At 43.2% G+C, this 23576-nt stretch overlaps 1 protein-coding gene across 3 annotated transcripts in view; it reads right to left on the bottom strand.

The window, feature by feature from the left end:
• The window catches only part of GATAD2A (GATA zinc finger domain containing 2A), a 160048-nt gene that overhangs the window by 111679 nt on the left and 24793 nt on the right, over positions 1-23576 (bottom strand). The window contains exon 1 of one of the 3 annotated variants that reach the window (XM_070746352.1): positions 22333-22647. The exons of the other annotated variants lie outside the window; for them this stretch is intronic. The gene's annotated coding sequence lies outside the window, so the exon portion shown is untranslated. Of the gene's footprint in view, positions 1-22332; positions 22648-23576 lie in introns of those variants that run through there. 3 annotated transcript variants of the gene reach the window in all.

The following is a 23576-nucleotide window of genomic DNA, read 5'->3' as shown; positions in this document are numbered from 1 at the left end:
TTGCCCTGGAGGCCTATAGATCACCCCAATTCTAATGACAGAACCTTCTTTATTTTGCATGCAAATCCAGAGAGTCTCTAGATCTTGACATGTATTGTGAATTAGTGTTGTTTTTAGACTTTCTTTAATATAAATGGCTACTCCACCTCCCCTTCTCTCTATTCTATCCTTCCTATACAGTGTATATCCTGGTATGGATATTCACACAGCAAGACATACTACACTTGTCAGCCAGGGGGCAAGGGTCTAATGGCCTCAAGCCTGGCGGCACAGATAGGTCTTTAAACTTTTACGGAAGGCAAGGAGGGTGGGGGCAGTGCAAATCTCTGGGGGGAGCTGATTCTAAAGGGCCGGGGCCCCCACCAAGAAGGCTCTTCCCCTTGGTCCCGCCAAACGACATTGTCTAGTTCAGTGATTTTCAACCTTTTTTGAGCCACGGCACATTTTTTACATTTACAAAATCCTGGGGCACACCACCAACCAAAATGACACCCTAAGACACTCTACTCTCTTTTTCCATCCCTGTCTCCCCCCCCCCCCTTGTGTGTGTTTGTGTGAGTGTACACATTCTGGAACCCTTTCCAAAAACAGATGAGGGCTGGGTTTTTTCTCTCTCTTATTCTTTGGGTGCTTTTTATCATATGCTTTAAATCAAGAGTCACTTCTCTCTCTCTTTTGTTTCTCTCTCTTTCATTCTCTGTCTCAATCATTTTCTCATTTCTCTTTTTTTCCTCCCCTTTTTGCTCATTTCTCTCTCTCTCTCTCTCCCTTCCTCTCCTTTTCTCTCTTTCTCTCTCTCTTTCTTTCTCTTTCTCTCTTGCTTTCTTTCTCTCTCACTCTTGCTTTTTCTCTCTCTCTCACTCTCTTTCTCTCTCTCTTGCTTACTTTCTCTCTCTCTCTCTCCATCTCAGCAAAAAGTTGTGTGACCGAAACCTGAGCTTCCTTCTTCGCGGCACACCTGACCATGTCTCGCGCCACACTAGTGTGCCACGGCACACTGGTTGAAAAACACTGGTCTAGTTGACACGACCTGGAGAAGGACGACTCTGTGGGACCTAACCGGTAGCTAGGACTCATGGGACTTATCCCCATATTAGGACAAACAACTGACAGAATAAACTTACTCACAAACGAAATGTCCTAGTATTATACAACACTTTCTATCTTGCAATCAGAGCAGGTGGTAACCCAGCCAACCTTGACTGATCTTGAAAAAGCTAAGAAGATACAGATGGGCACAATTTTTCTCTGAGAGTCAACGGAGAAATCTCAGAATCGTAGGGTAGAGTAAGACGATGAAAATGAAGATGACAAAGGCAAACTATTTACGTATTACAGGTAGTCCTCACTTTACAACTGGTTGTTTAACAACCATTCAAACTTCCAACGGACCAATCTGGGAGGGGGGGGGTTACTTACAATCCAGATTTAAAGTTCCCCATAGCCAAGTGAGTCACTTCCAGCAACCAGGGTGCATTTGTAGCAGTTTGCAGTGTTATGCAGTCACATGACCATATTTTACGGTGGGTTTGCCAAAACTCAACATTTATTTCCGGGTTTTGGTAAAACAGAACCCATAGTAAACCTCCAGAACCACTGCTTAAATATGAGTCACCATTGCGCTGTAGCTGCCAAAAAGACCAATGCACTCCTAGGCTGCATCAACAGAGGGATAGTATCAGGTCCAGAAGGAGTGATAGGAACAGTCCATACTACACTAGTGAGGCCACGTTACGAATAAGGCATCTAGTCCTCACAATATAAAAGAAGATTCTGAGATCCTAGAAAGAGTGCAGAGAAGAACAAAGATGACCAGGGGTCTGGAGGCTAAATTGCATGATGAACCTCTAAGACCGTGGCTCTCAACTTTTCTAATGCTGCGACCCCTTAATACAGTTCCTCATGTTGTGGTGACCCCCAGCCATAAGTCTAGTGCTAATTCTCCCAACAGAGCTTTAAGCTGATTGGCAGGAAGGACAGAGGGACACCCCCACTGTAGACGCCTGATTGGTTAGATTGTAAAAAGATGTTCCAAGGCGCCAGAATTGAAGCTTTAGATAATAACACCATGGCAAATTTGTCTTTTTCCATGGTCTTAGGGGATCCCTGTGAAATGGTCGTTCGACCCCCAAAGGGGTCCCGACCCCCAGGTTGAGAACCACTTCTCTAAGAGGACCAAGTATGTTTAGCATAGAAACATAGAAGACTGACGGCAGAAAAAGACCTCATGATCCATCTAGTCTGCCCTTATACTATTTTCTGTATTTTATCTTAGGATGGATCTATGTTTATCCCAGGCATGTTTAAATTCAGTTACTGTGGATTTACCAACCACGTCTGCTGGAAGTTTGTTCCAAGTGTCTACTACTCTTTCAGTAAAATAATATTTTCTCATGTTGCTTTTGATCTTTCCCCCAACTAACTTCGGATTGTGTCCCCTTGTTCTTGTGTTCACTTTCCTATTAAAAACACTTCTCTCAAGGGGAAGGCTATCACAGGGAAGATGGAGTTAATTTACTCTCCAAAATGGCAGAGGACAAGACAAGAAGCAATGGGTGGAAGTGTCTCAGAAGGAGATCCAACCTGGAAATAAGGAGAAATTTTCTGACTGAGAGAAAGATAAAAAAAACAATGGAACAGTTTGTCTCCTGGAGTTGTGAGTGCTCCAATGCTGGAGGTTTTCAAGAAAAGGCTAGACAGCTATTTGTCCAGTATGGCATTAAGACTCGAGTCTTGGGCAGGGGGTTGAACTAGAAGACCTCTAAGGTCCCGTCCAGCCCTGTAATTCTATTGAAAAGGATGGCAATGAATCAGACCAGCACCTCCCTGGTTATTTTTTTATGTTTCTCCTAAAGTCTTTAGAGGGCTGGACTAGAACCTCCCATGAGTCTTTTGTCTTCCCTTCACCCACATCATGTTCTCATGGAAACAAGAACCGTTGTTGTCATTCCCGTGTGTGTGTATGTGTGTGTGTGTTGGGGGGGAAAGACTAAGGAAAGGAACCGGAACAACTCCCAAGCTTGTGTAAGTGATTCATTTGAGAGAAAACAACTCAAGTGCATCATTAAAAGGAGCAGCAAAGTACTACTTTAGAGGCAACCGGGTAGCTAGTTAAAACAAGACACACACTATCATCGGTGCAAATAAAAGTAACCCTTCATGGCACTGGACCAGAATATCTCCGAGACCACCTTCTGCCGCACGAATCCCAGCGACCGATTTCTCCGGGTCCCGTCAACTAAACAATGTCGGTTGGCGGGCCCCAGGGGAAGAGCCTTCTCTGTGGCGGCCCCGACTCTCTGGAACCAACTCCCCCCAGAGATTAGAACTGCCCCTACTCTCCCTGCCTTCCGTAAACTCCTTAAAACCCACCTTTGCCGTCAGGCATGGGGGAACTGAAACACCTTCCCCGGGCATGTACAATTTATGCATGGTATGTTTGTGTGTGTGTTTGTTAGTAAAATGGGGTTCTTTTTAAATCTTTTTAAATATTTTAAATTATATTTGGATTTGTCATGAATTGCTGTATCTTGCTGTGAGCCGCCCCGAGTCTGCGGAGAGGGGTGGCATACAAATCTAAATAATAAATAAATAAATAAATATATAAATCCTCCAGCCACATCCACAAACTGAGCCCAAAATCTATGTTGCTAAACGAACCATTTGTTAAAGTGAGTTTTGCCCCGTTTTACAACTTTTCTTGCCACCGTTCTTAAATGAATTATTATGTGTTTGTTAATAATGTGAATCTGGAGGAAACCCCCCCCCCCCACTTTGCTTTTGGGAAAATTGTAAAAAGATGATCAGGTGGTCCCAAGACACTGCAACCGTCATAAATATGAAACTAGTTGCCAAGCAGTTGAATTTTGTTTATGTGACTGCGGGGATGGTGCAATGGTTGCAAGTGTGAAAAACGGCCGTATGGCACATTTTTCAATGCCGTTGTAACTTTGAATGGTCACTAAACGAACTAATTTAATTTAATTTATAGGTTGCCCAACTCCTTCTGGACTCTGGGCGGCGGAACTGTGATAAGTTGAGGACGACCTGCGTAATAAAATCTTCCCCAGCATCAATGCAATTTCCATTTTTTTTTTCTACAAACAAAAGTAGAGGAACAATTGTCCCCACCCCATTGGCGTTTTAGATATGCGGACTTCCACAAGGTTTGTCTCTGTTTAAGAGAGGACCCACTGTCCGAGAATACCAGCTGGGATCTTCTGACCTGGCCTCCTTCTTCAGGATTCTCGGTGGTCCTACTACTTCTAAATTTCTCAGGAGGAAGTTGCCAGAGAACTCCTCCGGTTGCCTAGCAACCACCCTGGGGACCTTGCACCATGGACGCCATTTTAAGAGGCCTAATAGGCCCCTCATAACCTTTACATGAGCTCACCTATAAAGAGGCAAATCTTTGCAAAGTTTGTTAGAGGCTCAGCTTTGGGGGGGGGACACATTGAAAGGGGGGGGGGAGTCATTCTCACCAGTGACATTGTGGTGACAGACAAAAGGGGCAGCATAATGACCCTAATGGAAGGCCTTCCTTCTAGCCCACCACTAATTTGCCCCAATTTTAGGACAGAGGAATCACTTAGGAAATGGCAAACCCAACACCCCCCCACAGACTCATTTATTACTTTTTGCCAAGGGGGCCCTTGGTCATCCTTCTATAAAATGGTAGTGAGATTCCAAGCTCAGTTCAAGTTACTAGCACCCAGCAGTATTACTCTGAGAAACAAAAAAATATTAAAAGGCATAAGAGATTAAGAAATGGGGGGTTGAGTATGTTTTAATTTTAGATTTCTATATGTTATGTATTCACTTTTGCTGTGAGCCGCCCTGAGTCTGAGGAATGGGGCGGCATAGAAATATATATAAATAGTAAACTTTATTAATTTTCATAAAAAACTAACATACAAACAAACAAACACACATTTAACATAGAATTGGGGTTGCAATTCCCCCTCTTATCATAGAAGTCAAATTTCCATACAGAAAGAAAAATACGGTGTAAATACCTTAAATCAACAACAACAAAAAAAGAAATATAGATAGATAGTTATATGGATACTGAAAAAAGTGACTGATGTACACCCTTTGCAGCATCCCTTATGCTCACTTCATTAAAATTTGGATGTTTGACAACAGGTTCATATTTATATGATGGTTGCAGTGTCCATTTTGGGACTTTCTCACCCACAAAGTCAATGGGGAAGCCAGATTCACTAATTCACTATGTTACTAATTTAACAACTGCACTGATTCACTTAACAAATGTGGCAAGAAAGATTGTAAAATGGGCAAAACTCACTTAACAGCTGTCTCACTTAGCAACATATATTTTAGGCTCAACTGTGGTCAAAAGCCAAGGACTATGTGTACCAGATTCCTGATTTATTTTTTTTTGGCACCACAGATTAGTATGGGTTTCCTAGAACATCTCCTCTTAGGATAAATCAGGTGTAAAGACAGCGAATGGATGGTTTACAATGTGCGTGAAACAATAACAACAACAATAATAATAATAATCCCAGCGGCCGATAAGGTCCCACAGAGTTGGCCTTCTCCGGGTCCTGTCGACCAAACAATGTCGTTTGGCGGCCCCCAGGGGAAGAGCCTATTCTGTGGTGGCCCCAGCCCTCTGGAATCAACTTCCCCCGGAGATTAGAACGGCCCCCACCCTCGTCTTTCGCAAGTTACTTAAGACCCACCTATATCGCCAGGCATGGGGGAACTAAGACATCTCCCCCAGGCTTATTATATTTCATGTTTGATGTGTATGTGCTGTATGGTTTTTAATTGCTGAGGTTTTTATATATTTTATTATTAGATTTGTTCCATTGTTATACTGTTTTTATTCCATTGTGAGCCGCCCCGAGTCTTCAGAGAGGGGTGGCATACAAATCTAATAAATTGAATTGAATTGAATGGCTCGATGTATTGTTTGAATCCAATCACTGTAATTAAAAAATGGGTCTCCATGATGTGAATTTAGCAACTGTAGACTGCAAGCCTGTCAGGATTCCAAACATCATCCAAAATTAAATCAGATTCTGAGGCAATTGCTTCCTCAAATTTCAATTTATTAACAGAGCCATGTTGGCACATATGGGTGAATCCCGAATCTGAAGTCCTTCGGGGTTTACCACCCAGTTGAAAGTTCAGGCCCTTGTCCCCACAGCCCTAAGTCGACTAATGTCCAACTGCCAGCCTGGCAGTCCATGCAAGTGCAGGAGTGCGAAGGCAAAGAACGACCTTGACTTTCTAGAAAGAATTTGCTATGGCTATATACAGAGAGCAGTCATGCAATTCCCCCTCCCAAATTCCCATAGTAAAGAATGCACATGAAAATACAGTGGTACCTCTACCTAAGAACGTCTCTACTTACAAACTTTTCTAGATAAGAACTGGGTGTTCAAGATTTTTTTGCCTCCTCTTAAGAACTATTTTTCACTTACAAACCCGAACCTCCAAAACTGTAACCAGAAAAGTCAGAGAGAAGCCTCCATGGGGCCTCTCTAGGAAACTCCTGGGAGGAAACAGGGCTTCCACCCTCACTGTGGTTTCCCCAATCGCACGCATTATTTGCTTTTACATTGATTCCTATGGGAAAAATTACTTCTTCTTACAAACTTTTCTACTTAAGAACCTGGTCACGGAACGAATAAAGTTCGTAAGTAGAGGTACCACTGTACTATAAAGTGTGGCAGGCCGAAGGCCCCAATTAAAATGACTTTGGCCTGACAAAGCGGTCCACACATTTCCCCATCATGTAGATTCTAAAGTAGACATTTATTACATTTCTATCTACTGCAATCAATTCAACATTCAATGGTGCGATATAGATGCAACAAATAAATAATATAAAACTTCCACTGCGAGGACAGATATGTCCCATGTTACAACAGTCCATTTGTTTAGTCTAGCTGCTTCTTGAATCAACACAACTGGCCTTTACTTGCTGACATGCTAATTCACAAAGGAGTGAGGAAGACCTATTTGTTGTTTTACCGTGCTTTGTTGTATGTGGGACAGAATACAAAGCATACACAACATACTGTTTCATCTGTTGCTATAGTTAGTTTTTCCTTAGTTTATGTAGTTTGATCCACTACTCTAATCAATAAAAAACGTTTTGTATTTCTCTCCTCAAGTATTAACCGTTTTACCGAGTTTTGCACAAATATCAACTTTCAAAACTACTCTCTCCAACTGGCCACTCATAAAAATGCTGAAGACTACTGGACTAGGACCAAACCTTGCAGTGCCCCATTTATGCCTTTCAATACCAGAACTACTAATGCAGGGGTACTCAAACTTGGCAACTTTAGGACTTGTGGACTTCAACTCCCAGAATCTCCCAGCTGTGCTGGCTGGAGAATTCTGGCAGTTGAAGTCCACAAGTCTTAAAGTTGCCAAGTTTGAGGACCCCTGTACTAATGAGTACTCTTTGAATGTGATTTTCAAGCGAGTTTTGTATCCACCTGTTGTCATGCCATCCAGCCCACACCTATTGCTCAGAATAGTCTCCCCCTTGAAGGTAGACTGACACAGACTTTTAACACTCTTCTACAAATCATTAAAAACCAAATTATTCTTCAGGGAAATTCAAGACTAACTATGTTTATGGCATCTGTGTATTTAAATATATTTTTCTCACCTTTTGTTTTAAACCTAATCATATAATTATTTTAGACTGTTCTGTTTTGCTATTGTGACCTGCTATTAGGATTCAGCAGAAGTGTAGATAAGTAGGAGGGCAGTCCATCAATTAGTTCACTAAAATCAAGTTCTATTATGCCTATTGCATTCCCACACTCCCTTTTGCATCACAAATAAAAAATAAGCTACACTGCTATAGAATCCCTCCCCCAAATTTTCTATTATTCTTCACCCCACCCTCTGCATTGCTTCTATACTTACTATATTTTTGTGATAGCTTTCAACAACAACAAAAAGTGCATTAACAGATTTCTGCAATTTTTCTAAAGCAATGGTTGGGAACTGTTAAATTTCACTTGGACTGACCACAAGGTGCCCCTAATGATCATTGGATTTGCCATACTGGCTGTAGATGAACTAAACAAGAGACCAGATCACAAGCTATAGAGATTTTATTTATTATTTGGATTTGTATGCCGCCCCTCTCCGCAGACTCGGGGCGGCTAACAACAGCAGTAAACAGTAAATAACAAATAACAAAATCCAATATTAAAAAACAGTTAAAAACCCATTATATATTTTTTAAAAACCCAATCATACGTACAAACATACATTTCAAAACAGTGAAATTCAGTCACCTCTGGACCTACCCACATTTGCGTAGGTCTAGATGTGACTGGAGCAAAGTTACATGAGCTTTATTTGACCATGAGTTCCATGTGGGAGTGAATAATTTTCTACAACAAAAGGTCTGTCACTAGTGGACTGGACCAATGTCTTACTTTCTCCCTTGGGTTGCCAGATGACATGTGTTCAATTTGGGAAGTAGTACATGCCTCTTTGGAAAGTACCAATTACCTTAAAAGGAAATGATGGTGAACCCACGTCTGAAGAGCCATGCCTTCATGATCTAAAGACAACTTCAACCACTCTCCATTTCCCCCTTTTTTTGGAAAGATTTTGGCCTACTGAACTTCTCAGCAGCATTCAATACTATCAACTGATAGCCCTCTGGACCATCTACAGGGGTTGGAAGGTTGAACTAGCTTATGGGGGTCCCGCTCCTCCTGAGTAGGCTGTTCCTATCAACAGTACTGAGAAAAGGTGACCAGATAACTGGTTTCTCTTTTGAGAAATGCCACTGGGTTCAGTTCCCGTTTTTCAAAAATCATCTACAGTGGTACTTCTACCTAAGAACGCCTCTACTTACAAACTTTTCTAGATAAGAACTGGGTGTTCAAGATTTTTTTGCCTCTTCTGAAGAACCATTTTCCACTTAAAAATCCGAACCTCCGAAACTGTAACCGGAAAAAGCGGGGAGAAGCCTCCGTGGAGCCTCTCTAGGAATCTCCTGGGAGGAAACAGGGTCGGAAAAGGCGGGAAGAAGCCTCCATGGGGCCTCTCTAGGAATTTCCTGGGAGGAAACAGGGCCTCCACCCTCCCTGTGGTTTCCCCAATCGCACGCATTATTTGCTTTTACATTGATTCCTATGAGAAAAATTGCTTCTTCTTACAAACTTTTCTACTTAAGAACCTGGTCACATAATGAATTAAGTTCGTAAGTAGAGGCACCACTGTATATTAATCCACCAGTTTGGAGTGAGATATCATTTATTTGCTGATGATACTAGACCTAGATGTGAATCATGGACCAAACTGGAGATGCAGAAGTCCTAACTCACAATCTGGAGAGACAGAATGGGGGGGAAAAACAATGTAAAATAGACCCTGGGAAGATGGAATTATTGTTTCTCCAAAGTCTGCCTGCATCTCAGTTAGCTCCTATGCTGGCTCAGGAGGTGTTATAGTAGTCTACTGAAAATGGGGCTACCTTTGAAAAGTGTTCAGAAACTTCAGATCGTGCAGAATGCAGCTGCGAGAGCAATCATGGGCTTTTCCAAATACAGTGGTACCTCGAGATACGAGTTTAATTCGTTCCGGACCTGGGCTCTTAAGTCGAGCAGCTCTTATCTCGAACGACTTTTCCCCATAGGAATTAATGTAAATAATTTTAATTGGTTCCAGCCCTCAAAAAACTCACAAAGTTAGTCTAAATTATGCAGAAAGACATGTTTTTAATGAAGAAATGTACATGTACATATAAATGAATAATGAAGTTTCTTTCACTTAACTTGTAAACTTTCTTAAACTTTTAAATTTACATATGTTCAACTTCTCTGCCACCCAATCCTGTAGGACAGAGGTCCCCAACCCTTTTTGCACCAGGGACCGGCTTTAAGCGATCAAGAGAGGAATGGGTGAATGAATGGACGGAGGGTGGGAAGGAAGGAAGGAAAGAGGGAAGGGACAGGAACAGAGGAAGGAAGCAAGGAAACTTATGAAAGGGGAGAGTAAGAGAGGAATGAGTGAAGGGAGGGAGGGAGGGAAGAAGGTGGGAAGGAGAAAGAAAAGAAGAAATAGAGGAAGGGAAGGTAAAAGAGAGAAAGAAAAAGAGCAAGAAAGAAAGAAAGAAAGAAAGAAAGAAAGAAAGAAAGAAAGAAAGAAAGGGGGAAGGGACAGGAACAGAGGAAGGAAGCAAGGAAACTTATGAAAGGGGAGAGTAAGAGAGGAATGAGTGAAGGGAGGGAGGGAGGGAAGAAGGTGGGAAGGAGAAAGAAAAGAAGAAATAGAGGAAGGGAAGGTAAAAGAGAGAAAGAAAAAGAGTGAGAAAGAAAATGAGCAAGAAAGAAAGCTGCAAACACCCCCCCGAGCCCCCCAGGCCGGCTGCAACCTTTTAAAACACGCGCGCCGCTTCGCAGCTGTCTCCTGAAGCCGAACGCGGAAGTTAGCGTTTGGCTTCAGGAGACAGCTCCTTGGCGCTTGTATCTCGAATTTGGGCTTGTAAGTAGAACAAAAATATCTCTCCCCTCCCAGCTCTTATCTCGAGTTGCTCTTAAGTAGAGCAGCTCTTATGTCGGGGTTCCACTGTATGCCCATGTTACACCAACACTCCGCAGTCTGCATTGGTTGCCGATCAGTTTCCGGTCCCAATTCAAAGTGTTGGTTATGACCTATAAAGCCCTTCATGGCACCGGACCAGATTATCTCAGGGACCGCCTTCTGCTGCACGAATCCCAGCGACCAGTTAGGTCCCACAGAGTGGGTCTTCTCCGGGTCCTGTCAACTAAACAATGTGGCTTGGTGGGACCCAGGGGAAGAGCCTTCTCTGTGGCGGCCCTGGCCCTCTGGAACCCACTCCCCCCAGAGATTAGAATTGCCCTCACCCTCCTTGCCTTTCGTAAGCTGCTTAAAACCCACCTCTGCCGCCAGGCATGGGGGAATTGAGATACTCTTTCCCCCTAGGCCTTTACAATTTTATGCATGGTATGTCTGTATGTATGTATGTTTGATTTTATAATAAGGGTTTTTAACTGTTTTAGTATTGGATTATTATTATTATATGCTGTTTTATTGCTGTTGTTAGTTGACCCGAGTCTGCGGAGAGGGGCGGCATACAAATCCAATAAATAAATAAATAAATAAACTGCTTCTTCAAGGTCTTCATTGTACGGTAGGCATTCCTTCAAATTTATGGTTGCAGTTGCCAGGTTTTGCTGGATGACCTGTGGTAATCCTGAGGCAGGAGGCCTTGTGCCAAGCCTTAAGCAAGATCAGGAAACCGACTATAAGGATTGCTGGAACTTTTAATTTATGGAAGCAATGATTGAGTCTCGAATGCCTGAGAGTTTATTCCTCCCTCCCCTTAGAATTCTGGGACTTGAAGTCCACAACTCTTAAAGTTGCCAGGTTTGAAGACCTCTGCACTAAATGAACAGTTGTAAGTTGAGGACTACCCGCGTAAGAAAGTGTTCCAATGCTTTCTACCTGGAGATGCCATTGAAGGGTGCTTAGAAACTAGAGTGAGTGACAAATACAGCACTGTCATTATTAATAGGGATGGGATAAAGAGAGAACATTACAGCAGTTTTGAAACAATTAAAGTTGTCAACACATTATTTCATGGTCAACTCAACGTAACAACATACTCATCCAGCCCTACAACTCCAAACACAGCAGACAGCTTTTCATGGTCAGGACTAATGTGCTTTTAGGGCTACTTGCTCCTAATTCTTTAATTGTGGCATGTTTTCTTTGGTATTTCTCTTCCTGAGTCATCTGATGGCATTTTTATTTTATTTTCAGTTTCAGGTGAAAACTTGCTTTCTTCTCTCACTCTCTCACACACACACAAAACCTCCTCCTCACAGGTTTTTGGTTAATTTTTTTTTGTTTCAGCTCTTACTTTGCACTTTAAGTTTTTTAACTTCACCATCTACAGCAGTATTTCCCAACCTTGGCAACTTGAAGATATCTGGACTTCAACTCCCAGCATTTGCTGGCTGGGGAATTCTGGGAGTTGAAGTCCAAATATCTTCAAGTTGCCAAGGTTGGGAAACATTGCTCTACATTTTGCCTTTTTTCCCGATTTTAAGAAGTAAATCATCTGGGAGGCTGAATGTTCCCTCTTTTATCTAATCCAGAAAGTCAAGGGTCTGTTCTGGGTCCTGAAGGGTCTGTTCTGGGTCCTATTCTTTTTAATATGTTTGTGAGTGACATAGGGGAAGGTTTGGTAGGGAAAGTTTGCCTATTTGCCGATGACTCTAAAGTGTGCAATAGGGTTGATATTCCTGGAGGCATCTGTAATATGGTAAATGATTTAGCTTTACTAGATAAATGGTCAAAGCAACGGAAACTGCAGTTTAATGTTTCCAAATGTAAAATAATGCACTTGGGGGAAAGGAATCCTCAATCTGAGTATTGTATTGGCAGTTCTGTGTTAGCAAAATCTTCAGAAGAGAAGGATTTAGAGGTAGTGATTTCTGACAGTCTCAAAATGGGTGAACAGTGCAGTCGGGCGGTAGGGAAAGCAAGTAGGATGCTTGGCTGCATAGCTAGAGGTATAAAAAGCAGGAAGAGGGAGATTGTGATCCCACTATATAGAGCACTGGTGAGACCACATTTGGAATACTGTGTTCACTTCTGGAGACCTTACCTACAAAAAGATATTGACAAAATTGATCGGGTCCAAAGACTGGTGGAAGGTCTTAAGCATAAAACGTATCAGGAAAGACTTCACGAACTCTATCTGTATAGTCTGGAGGACAGAAGGAAAAGGGGGGACATGATCGAAACATTTAAATATGTCAAAGGGTTAAATAAGGTTCAGGAGGGAAGTGCTTTTAATAGGAAAGTGAACACAAGAACAAGGGGACACAATCTGAAGTTAGTTGGGGGAAAGATCAAAAGCAACATGAGAAAATATTATTTTACTGAAAGAGTAGTATCCTTGGAACAAACCTCCAGCAGACGTGGTTGGTAAATCCACAGTAACTGAATTTAAACATGCCTGGGATAAACATAGATCCATCCTAAAATAAAATACAAAAAATAGTATAAGGGCAGACTAGATGGACCATAAGGTCTTTTTCTGCCCTCAGTCTTCTATGTTTCTATGTTTCTAAAATCCGTCTTTGCAAGTGGAAATCTTTTCACCGGACATGCAACGTAGCCCACAACATTACACAAACGCCGTTTCCAAGTGTCAGCCTCTCTGTGAGCCCGTAGCTGAAAAGCAGCCATCAGATGACTAAGAATAATGAAATGGGATATGCTGGAGAATGCCATAGATTGGTGAAGCTCCCTGGACAACTGGTAGGAATGACGTAGCCCTGAACACTAAACCTACTGTACGCTAAGAATCCGTCTCTCCCTTTGCACTGCGGCATTTGTGCCACAACCCATTCCCCAATGACTTCTTTCAAGATCCAGATGTTAAAGTAAGCAAAGAGTTGGGGAAAGTACTAGGTGAGCTATCCAGGTTTGGGAAGCGTGCCAAGCACAAGCCAGATGCTGATGCAACAACACAGCTTTGCTGTGCAACATCTTCCCTTTCTTCTTTGACCAGTCCTCCACCTGAGATGCAAAAGGGGATAACAAAGAAGACAAGGGCTTGTCCCAGCCTGTGCCTTAAGGCAGCGTTTCTCAATTACAGTATTTTCTGTTACGCTTCCCGCTCCCCCCCCCCCGAAGAAGGAAACATTTCATGTGCCCTCCAACTCTCCATTGGGATGATAGTTTGTAATATTCAGCACATTTTTGCAGAAAAAAATCAAGTAGGATGCTTGGCTGCATAGCTAGAGGTATAACAAGCAGGAAGAGGGAGATTATGATCCCGCTATATAGAATGCTGGTGAGACCACATTTGGAATACTGTGTTCAGTTCTGGAGACCTCACCTACAAAAAGATATTGACAAAATTGAAGGGGTCCAAAGACGGGCTACAAGAAAGGTGGAAGGTCTTAAGCATAAAACGTATCAGGAAAGACCTAATGAACTCAATCTGTATAGTCTGGAGGACAGAAGGAAAAGGGGGGACATGATCGAAACATTTAAATATATTAAAGGGTTAAATAAGGTCCAGGGGGGAAGTGTTTTTAATAGGAAAGTGAACACAAGGACAAGGGGACACAATCTGAAGTTAGTTGGGGGAAAGATCAAAAGCAACATGAGAAAATATTATTTTACTGAAAGAGTAGTAGATCCTTGGAACAAACTTCCAGCAGTAACTGAATTTAAACATGCCTGGGATAAACATAGATCCATCCTAAGATAAAATACAGAAAATAGTATAAGGGCAGACTAGATGGACCATGAGGTCTTTTTCTGCCGTCAGACTTCTATGTTTCTAAGCAGTTTATCAGTGTGATTGGAGTGTAATGTGTTTAATTGACACATTTATTTGCCTTCATGCTGTCCTGTGCCAACATTTTTAGACACAATTAACATACCGGTCTTTTCTCGTCTCCCACCATAGTCACAGTGAAGCCACATGCTTCATCATATTTCCTCATCTCAGCTTTTGGGAGACTTACGTTTGTCTCATTATCTCCATCTCTCTCCTCCTTTCTTTTCATCTCTGTTAAATATTTTTCCATGGGGTCTCTTATGGGTTTTTCATATGCACTTCATATCTTCTACTGCAGCGGTCCCCAAACTACAGCCTGGGGGCCACATGCGGCCCGCTGAGGCCATTTATCCGGCCCGCGGGTGGTGACAGGAGCACAGGATGCGTCCGTATCCTGTGCTCCTGGCCACTGTTCCCTCTAGCCTGTGTGGTCGCATGGCTGCGCAGGCAAAAAACAAACCCCTTGAGCCTGTGCCATTTCTCCCGCCCAACAGCTGATCTGCTGTTGGCTGGGAGAAACCTCCGTGGGCTCTGAGTCCCGCCCAGCTTCTCTGGCTGTGTCTGGGGACCACGCCCCATCCACTCCTACCAATATTCTTCCCGCCACCGGGAAGAAACAGGATGCAACCCCCCCCCCAGGAAACAAGAGGCAGCGCTTGGATGGCCTTGCCACCTGTGCGCAGAAGCAGCGCCCTGGGATAAAAGCGGCATAGACTTGTTCCTACACCAGAGCTGTCACCTCGCCCTCTCTCCACCTTTCCCATAAGTTGACTTGTGGGGAGTCTCATTTTTTCAGCAGAGAGAGAGAGATGCACCCCCTCAAGTTCATGGCCGGGCACAGAAGTTTTGTGAGAGAGAGGGAAAAGAGAGAGAGAAAGAAAGAAAAGGGAAAGAGGGTGAGGGAAATAGAAGTGGAGAGGAATGAGGGAGGGAGGGAGGGAGGGAGGGAAGCAAGCAAGCAAGCAAGCAAACAAGCAATGAATGAAGGGACAGAGGAAGGAAGGACTGTTTTTTGGGGGTAATTTTTTAAAAATTTTCTCTTAGCATACATTCAAACAACACAGTGTATCATCTAATTTTCAATGAAAAAAATGCGGTATTAGTAACTAATATCAATCATCAAAAAAGTTTTTTTTCTAATTTTGTCATCCAGTTACATTCATTTTCTTTTAATTAAAAACCCTCCTTAATGTTCCTTCAAAAAGTACACCAATTATATTTCTAACTTATTACCCATTATGCCAAAGTGCTTCCTTCTTTCTTTATACATTTTTCTATAAGCCAAGAAAACCTTTTATAGCCAATCAGATGTTAACAAAAGAAAATGAAAAACAAAACATAAACATATATGAATTTCAGACTTCTTCCCCCCCTCTAAATAGTATGTTCCATTTTGTTTTTACTTTAAAATAAGGTATGTGCAATGTGCATAGGGAATTGTTCATAGTGTTTTTTTTATAGTCCAGCCCTCCAACAGTCCGAGGGACAGTGAACTGGCCCCCTCTGTAAAAAGTTTGGGGACCCCTGTTCTACTGTATGCTGTGTGCTATTGTTCGGTGCAAAAAAACCCTACTCCCTTTGGCAAAAAAAGCATGCTCCATGGAGTCACGCACCCCAAAACACTCCCTTAGGGGAAGATACCATTTTGACAAGCTCATTATTCGAAGGAAGTAATTCACTTTCTACAGAACAGGTAGTTCTCAACTTATGATTGAGGGTCACACTTACCCCAGAGGTAAAAACTTAGGCTTGTGGGGCTGTTGAGACTTACATCTTGCTCCGGTCATACATGTGATTGTGTGATGGTGGTTGAATGAATATTTTTACTATTGGGGTTTTAATTATTAGTTTTAGTGCTGCTAGGTTGGGTTTCACTCATTATATTGTATTGTATTGTTTTGTTGTAAGCCTTACACTTGAAGCAGCCCACAGTTGCATGATCAAAATCTGGCATATATTTGCAATGGTCGCAGAATCCTGGGCTAGTGACCACCATCTGCAATTCTCTCCGATGGCTCCTGACAAGCAATGTCAAAGGGGAAGTTTAATTCACTTATTGACCAAATGATTCACTTAACAAATTAAGTGATCTGCTTAACTACTGTGGCAAAAAAGTCATAAAACCAGGCAGAACTCAACTGTTTTGCTTAGCAATGGATAGTCTGGTCCCAACTGTGGTTATAAGTTGAAGGCTACCTGTGAATGCCAGTGCTTCAATCATTTGAGCTCTTTCAAGGCCTTCTCTTCCCTCTAGTCTACAACCAACCTTTAAGAGTGGCAGATATTACCCTCATGTTATATGCCAGGGGGGACATTCCCCCCAACTAATGTTAACAATCAACTTTCCCTTTTAAGCTAATATTTGGGTATGATCTTCCTTTGTCTCTCTGTGAACAGTTATGGAAGAAGATATTTAATTTGCAAAAATTATATATGCAGAGCTGAAAGGATTGGATACTGTAGTCTAGAGGATAATTCTCTGCCTTACAAGGCATAGGTTGCAGGTTCAAGTCCCAGTGGGTATGGCTAGCTGATGAGGCCAAAATAAGGCTGAAATAGATCTATCCTAGTCTTCCTTAATTTTCAAATTCAGCAAAAAAACATGTGACACATACAGATAGAATTGTCAGCTATCAATAAAATTAACTGCCTTGGAAATGGTCCTGGGTTGGGCCGAGAGGCAAATAAGGAGCTGTGATGTTCCTTCAATACACCAGGGTGATTCGACACAAAAATATGTAACCCTTCCCTGGTGCAGAGCTGAAGGGATTGGATACTGTAGCCTAGAGGAAAATTCTCTGCCTTACAAGGCATAGGTTGCAGGTTCAAGTCCCAGTGGGTATGGCTAGCTGATGAGGCCAAAATAAGGCTGAAATAGATCTATCCTAGTCTCCCTTAATTTTCAAATTCAGCAAAAAAACATGTGACATATGTATATGTGTGTGTGTGTGCATATATATATATATTATATATTAATTGGCCAAGTGTGGACACACAAGGAATTTGTCTTGGTGCATATGCTCTCAGAGTACATAAAAGAAAAAGATACATTTGTCTCTTATTGACTCTTCTTTGGTTATCTCTGTCAAGCAATATGGCTCCAGCTAAACAGAATAGTTCAGGTTTAAATTAACCGCACGTATAAAATTCACAGATGAAAAGCAAAGTCCAGTAATGCAGAACCGAAAGCAAAACCAATACAAGTATGTTGCACGCAAGCTAACTTCAACTTTCAAAACTACAGGCCTGCCCTTTCACAAGTTAAATTTGACCAGAACCCCAATTTTCTTATCCTGAAGAAAACGTTGTCAAGATTGAATTCTAAAACCAAATAGGCTGTCTAGATGTATCTCTGACACTGAACTAGAACTAAAAGTGTCTGCAAATTAAATGGAAATTGCCAGCCCCTGGTGTTCAAAAGATAGACTAGAAATTTGAACACAGAAGTTTATCATGGCTAATAGATGACTTAATTTGCTTACTGTCGGCCTCTGCAAGTGGCCCCTGACATTTCCAATCATACTGTAAAAGACTTGCTGGATCAGAGCAAAATTTCACTGGCTTCAGAAATTCTGCAGTCTGATGCTCCTCCAAAGTAAACAAGCAAAACAAGAAGGCACCACTTTGCTGCCAGCCATTGCTCTAATAACATATTGTTATGGCTAGAGAAAACCATGGTTTTCAACTTCTGTGGCTAATTAATAGGCAGACTGTCCTTCAAGGTTACGACACACAATAATATGAGCCACCCTGTTGTGGTTCCGTCTGAGGCCCCTCAGGGAACGGCTGATCTTCTGTCGGTTTCCAGCTCAGAGGGAGAGGATGAGGAACAGGAGGTGCAGGCAGACGAGGAGGAGGAATCCCAGGCTGAGGAAGAGGGAGGACAGCCAGAGTCCCCCCAGAGGGAGCTCTCCCCAGCAAGCAGCCTGGATTCCTTAGAGGAAAATGCACAAGCCATAATTGATCTGCGACAGAGAAGAGCTACACAGCAAAGGGACCAATTGGCTAGGTACTTTCAGCATTAAAGAGGCAACAGCTGGGTTTGGGTGTGGTGCTCTGTGGAAAGGCTAAAAGGCAGACCCACCCTTCCTGGCTTGTGGAGTTTTATCTTTGAGAGTCTTGGGACCTGGCTGTGAACTTTGGCGTCTTGGAATCCTGGTTTGTGCCTTTGACTACTGAAACCTTGGGGTGGGTGTGCCAGCAAGAAGCTTGCTGTATTGTCTGGACATCAGGACTCTGCTGTAAAGTATTATAGCCTGTCTGTTGGGAAGAACAGGTTTTCCTCTGTGTTTATTTTTTCCAGCTATAAAGTACTTTTGCTTTTACCAGCGTGTCTGGCTGTTTTTTCCAGTTGGTGTTGAGGTCTGGGGGAACCCAGACAGAACACGTCCCGAGTCTGCGGAGAGGGGCGGCATATAAATCTAATAAATAGTAATAATATATACACTTCATTTTCTTAAAGAAACCTCAACACTTGCATTATCAACAAACCCAACAAACCATTTTGCTCATTATACTGTGGCTCAGTTCTGGAGACCTCGCCTACAAAAAGATATTGATAAAATTGAATGGGTCCAAAAACAGGCTACAAAAATGGTGGAGGGTCTTAAGCATAAAACCTATCAGGAAAGACTTCATGAACTCAATCTGTATAGTCTGGAGGACAGAAGGGAAAGGGGGGACTATAATCGAAACGTTTAAATATGTTTTATTTTATTTTATTTTAAAATGTTAACTTGAAACATTTAAATATGTGAAAGGGTTAAATAAGGTTCAGGAGGGAAGTGTTTTTAATAGGAAAGTGAACACAAGAACAAGGGGGCACAATCTGAGGTTAGTTTGGGGAAATATCAGAAGCAACAGGAGAAAATATTATTTTACTGAAAGAGCAGTAGATGCTTGGAACAAATCTCCAGCAGACCTGGTTGGTAAATCCACAGGAACTGAATTTAAACATGCCTGGGATAAACATAGATCCATCCTAAGATAAAATACAGGAAATAGTACAAGGGCAGAGTAGATGGTCCATGGGGTCTTTTTCTGTCTTCATCAATCTTCCATATTTCTGTTTTTATTCTCAGCCCACCCATAGGAAATCAGGGAAATTCAGGAGTTATGGGATACCCTGTACCATTTACTAAATGTACATGTTGCCCATCTCACTGTCAAGTGCCATCAAGATTTCGTGTGTCACTGGAGGATTACAAGGTTCAAACATCCACCCACTCAATTCCAAGTTATCAACCCACCTGAAATACCCTCCAAGCTTTCATACACTGTTGCTCATTCATTTTACATTGGGTTGGCTTAGCAACCATCTGTATTCACCTTTTTAGCATTTAAATAAATCTTTCTTTTTGGGAGCAAACCCGGCAAATGATGGCTTAAAGAGGCTTCCAAACTGATTCAGAACAATGAACCTATGATGCTAGGGAATCAAATACAAATGCTGTCAAGACTTACTTCCAATGAAATATTCAGATACACTGCTACTATACGTGGACATGGATACAGTGCCCGTTCAACATTATCATCATTTTATCTACGGTAAATTGGGGGCCACTGTTTTACTATGCTATGAATTATGAATGAATGATGTGTAAATGTCTAATATTGGGGGTTTAAAATTGTATCTTTACTATTGTATTTTTATTGCTGTATGCCGCCCTGAGTCCACTTGAATAAATATCAAATAAATATAAATTTAAATAAATTAATAAATAAATAAGTCCTGCGAGAACAACTTTGGTGCCAATTCTTTTGTCAGTGACCATTTATATTTTAATACAGGAAGAGAGGAGTCTGTTGCTCCTGCGTTCAGTTCTGGAGACCTCACCTACAAGAAGATATTGATAAAATTGAACGGGTCCAAAGACAGGCTACAAGAATGGTGGAAGATCTTAGACATGAAACTTATCAGGAAAGACTTGATGAACTCCATCTGTATAGTCTGGAGTACAAAAGGGAAAGGGGGGACACGACTGAAACATTTAAATATGTGAAAGGGTTAAATAAGGTTCAGGAGGGAAGTGTTTTCAATAGGAAAGTGAACACAAGAACAAGGGGGCACAATCTGAGGTTAGTTGGGGGAAAAGATCAGAAGCAATGTGAGAAAATATTATTTGACTGAAAGAGTAGTAGATCCTTGGAACAAACTTCCAGCAGGCCTGATTGGTAAATCCACAGGAACTGAATTTAAACAAGCCTGGGATAAACATCTATCCATCCTAAGATAAAATACAGGAAATAGTATAAGGGCAGACTAGATGGACCAGGAGGTCTTTTTCTGCCGTTATTGTTATTATTATTATTATTATTATTATTACTATTATTATTATGTACAGTAGATAGACATGGCTGGGAATGGGAGTATTTCCCCTACAACCAGAGGAAAAGTTTTGCCCAGAGTTGCCATCTCTTATTAAAACACGTTGCAATTCTACGAACTTTAGTGGAACATTTTTATTTAAAAAAAAAAAAATGCAAGGGGTTTTTTTTTTAGGAGAGGAACACCCACAACCGTCCTGTGGAAGGAAGGGCGGGGACAAGCATCCAGGAAGGGGTGGGGCAAGAAAGGGGGAACTACAAGGTCGACCAGACTCCTCGGAGGGGGAGGGGGGCGGAGAGCTTGCAACACCCCCCCCCCATTTTTTTTAACGCGGGTTTAAAAGCGGGAGGCAAAATAATACGTGAGCAAAAAACAAACAAACCCGGGACTTTTACTCTGACAGCAGATTCTCTCCGGCTTGCAAAAAAGCAGATTAAGGCCCAGGATCAATCACCGAGATGTGTCTCCCCCCCCTTAAGATTCATGTCCCTTCTGCCCCCCACCAAACTCCCCCCAAAAGCTGCTTCCGCGATCTCTCCTCCTCCATCATCACTGGAACACACAAGGAAATCCCCCCCCCATTTGCACAAACTGGAGCCCCCGTTCAAAGCCCTTCGCCGGCCTTTCTCTCCAAAGGAATCGTGGTTAACCCCCCCCCCCCCCCCAAAAAAAAAATACTCACACCTCGGGGCGTAGCAACAAAAGAGCAGAGGGTCCGTTTCTTCCAAGCTCGAACTTTATAAAGCAAAAAAATAAAAGGGGGGAGGGACTCCCCTCTTTTTTGCCCCCCCATTTGAAGTCCTACAATCGTGTGATGGTGGGAGAGGGAAGCCAGCCAGAGGGATGGGAAGAAGGGGGGTGGGCAGAGGAACTATGACAAACTTTTCCTAAACAAATATTGTTTCTTCTCTCTCTCTTCCACCACCCCCAAAAAAACCCAGCAAAAGGCCGTCGGTTCCCCATTCAGACGGTATTTGGATCAGCCCCACGCTTATGCTGCGGTTTTGGGGTGTTTTTTAATTGGGGGGCGCTTTGTTTTGGAATGGAAGTTTTTTAAAAAAATTAATAAAAGCATTATTCGAAGAAGATCGAAGGAGGGATGCCCCACTTCCGGGTTGGTTTTATATTTATTTCTTTATTAGGTCCCTATGTACCTTACTACGTACCTATGGGTGGTATAGAAAGATATGATATGTCTTTCGCCCCGAGTTTCCGGAGAGGGGCGGCATACAAGTCTAATAAATTATTGTTAATATTAATAATATTAATTTATTAGATTTGTATGCCGCCCCTCTCCGAGGACTCGGAGCGGCTATTATAATGACCATCGCTTCTGCTGCCCTCCCCCCCCCTCCGACTCTCCTAGCCTCCATTAAGTAAGCCAGGATCAACTTCCTTGGGAGTTTGTTTGTTTGTTTAAACCAACATCGAAAGCCGTGGGAGTAAGAAGAACGTATCTTAACTTCAAGCTTTTTTTGGGGGGGGGGGGCGCTTCACCCCAACTCTTCAACTTTGGGGTGGGGGAGTCTTTAGGTATCAACCGGACTTGGGAAAGGCCTTAAGGCGCTTTTTTGGGGGGGGGGGGTGAAAACGCAGGTTCCAATCCCCCCCACCCTCCACCGTTTTTCATTAAAAGAAACTTTGAAAAGGATGCACTTACAAGAACTATGGCGATCCACCGACGGGGAGGGGGGGGGGGAGATGAGACTCCGTCCTCTAGGGTCCGCTTCCTTACTCCTTCCCCAGGAGGGGACGGCCGATGTGTAAAAAAAGAAAAGAAGCCGGTTCGATTCCTCCCCTTTTTCCTTCCGATCCTCCGTCGTCGCCCCCCACCCCTTCCTTTAAAGCCAAATGCGCTGCTTACACGTGCGGTCGGTGGGAAGAGCATGCGCGCACACACGGTGCCTTGATTCACTTGGGGCTGCTTCCCTCCTCCTCCTGGTCAAGCGATTAATTCGATTGCATGGGCGACAAAAAAAAAAAATCCTCCTCCTCTTCCTCCTCCCTTGGCGTCAATTAGGAGGGGGCGGAGAGCAAGAGAGGAAAGAGTTTGGAGAGTTTGCACCTAGTTCGGTGTTTCCCAAGCTTGGCCACTCGAAGAGATCTGGACTTCAACTCCCAGAATTCCCCAGCCAGCGAATCAAGGCATTCGCTGGCTGGGGAATTCTGGGAGTTGAAGTCCAGATCTCTTCGAGTGGCCAAGCTTGGGAAACACTGACCTAGTTGGACCAGGCGAGGGTTAAAAAGAACCTGGCGAATGCTGGCTGGGGAATTCTGGGAGTTGAAGTCCAGATCTCTTCGAGTGGCCAAGCTTGGGAAACACTGACCTAGTTGGACCAGGCGAGGGTTAAAAAAAAGAGAGAAGATGGCTTTCTTTCCGCGGCAGTTCGGGGCCACGTGGAGAGGCCGGGATGAATGGGGCGCCTGCAACCAATGGAGCTCCACGTGTGTGTGTGTGTGTGGCCGGAGATCTCGGAAGGGGGGGGGGAGGAAGGGGGGGGGAGGAAGGGGGCTTCCTTCCACGTGTTGGGGCGCGCGGCTTGCACCGAGGTAGCGGCGGCTGATGCATCCGGCCTCGCTGAGTCTCCTGGAAGGCGGAGGAGGAACAGGAGGAGGAGCGACCGCCGACAAGCCCGGGCCAGGGCGGTGCTTCCCAAGGGGCCGCATCGGAAGGAGCGGAGCAGGGGATCGCCGGGGATCCCGCGCGGCCTAGTCGAGCCTATATTCGCGGATGGCGGATGTGTCGCTTCTCCCCGAGCGTTTAACTTGGGCAAGGAAGGGGGGGGAATGGGATTTCTTGCCTCCCATCAGCGTTCATCGGATCTCCGGTTGCAAAACAAAAACAAAAAACCCAACCCCTGCTGCTCCGGGACGACCCACCGATGGAAGCTGCCAAACCGCGAA

This window comes from Erythrolamprus reginae, chromosome 1 (assembly GCF_031021105.1).
Source record: "Erythrolamprus reginae isolate rEryReg1 chromosome 1, rEryReg1.hap1, whole genome shotgun sequence".
NCBI classification, from domain to species: domain Eukaryota; kingdom Metazoa; phylum Chordata; class Lepidosauria; order Squamata; family Dipsadidae; genus Erythrolamprus; species Erythrolamprus reginae.
The sequence above is the reverse complement of the archived record's forward strand: the minus strand, read 5'-3'. Positions and strand labels throughout refer to the sequence as shown.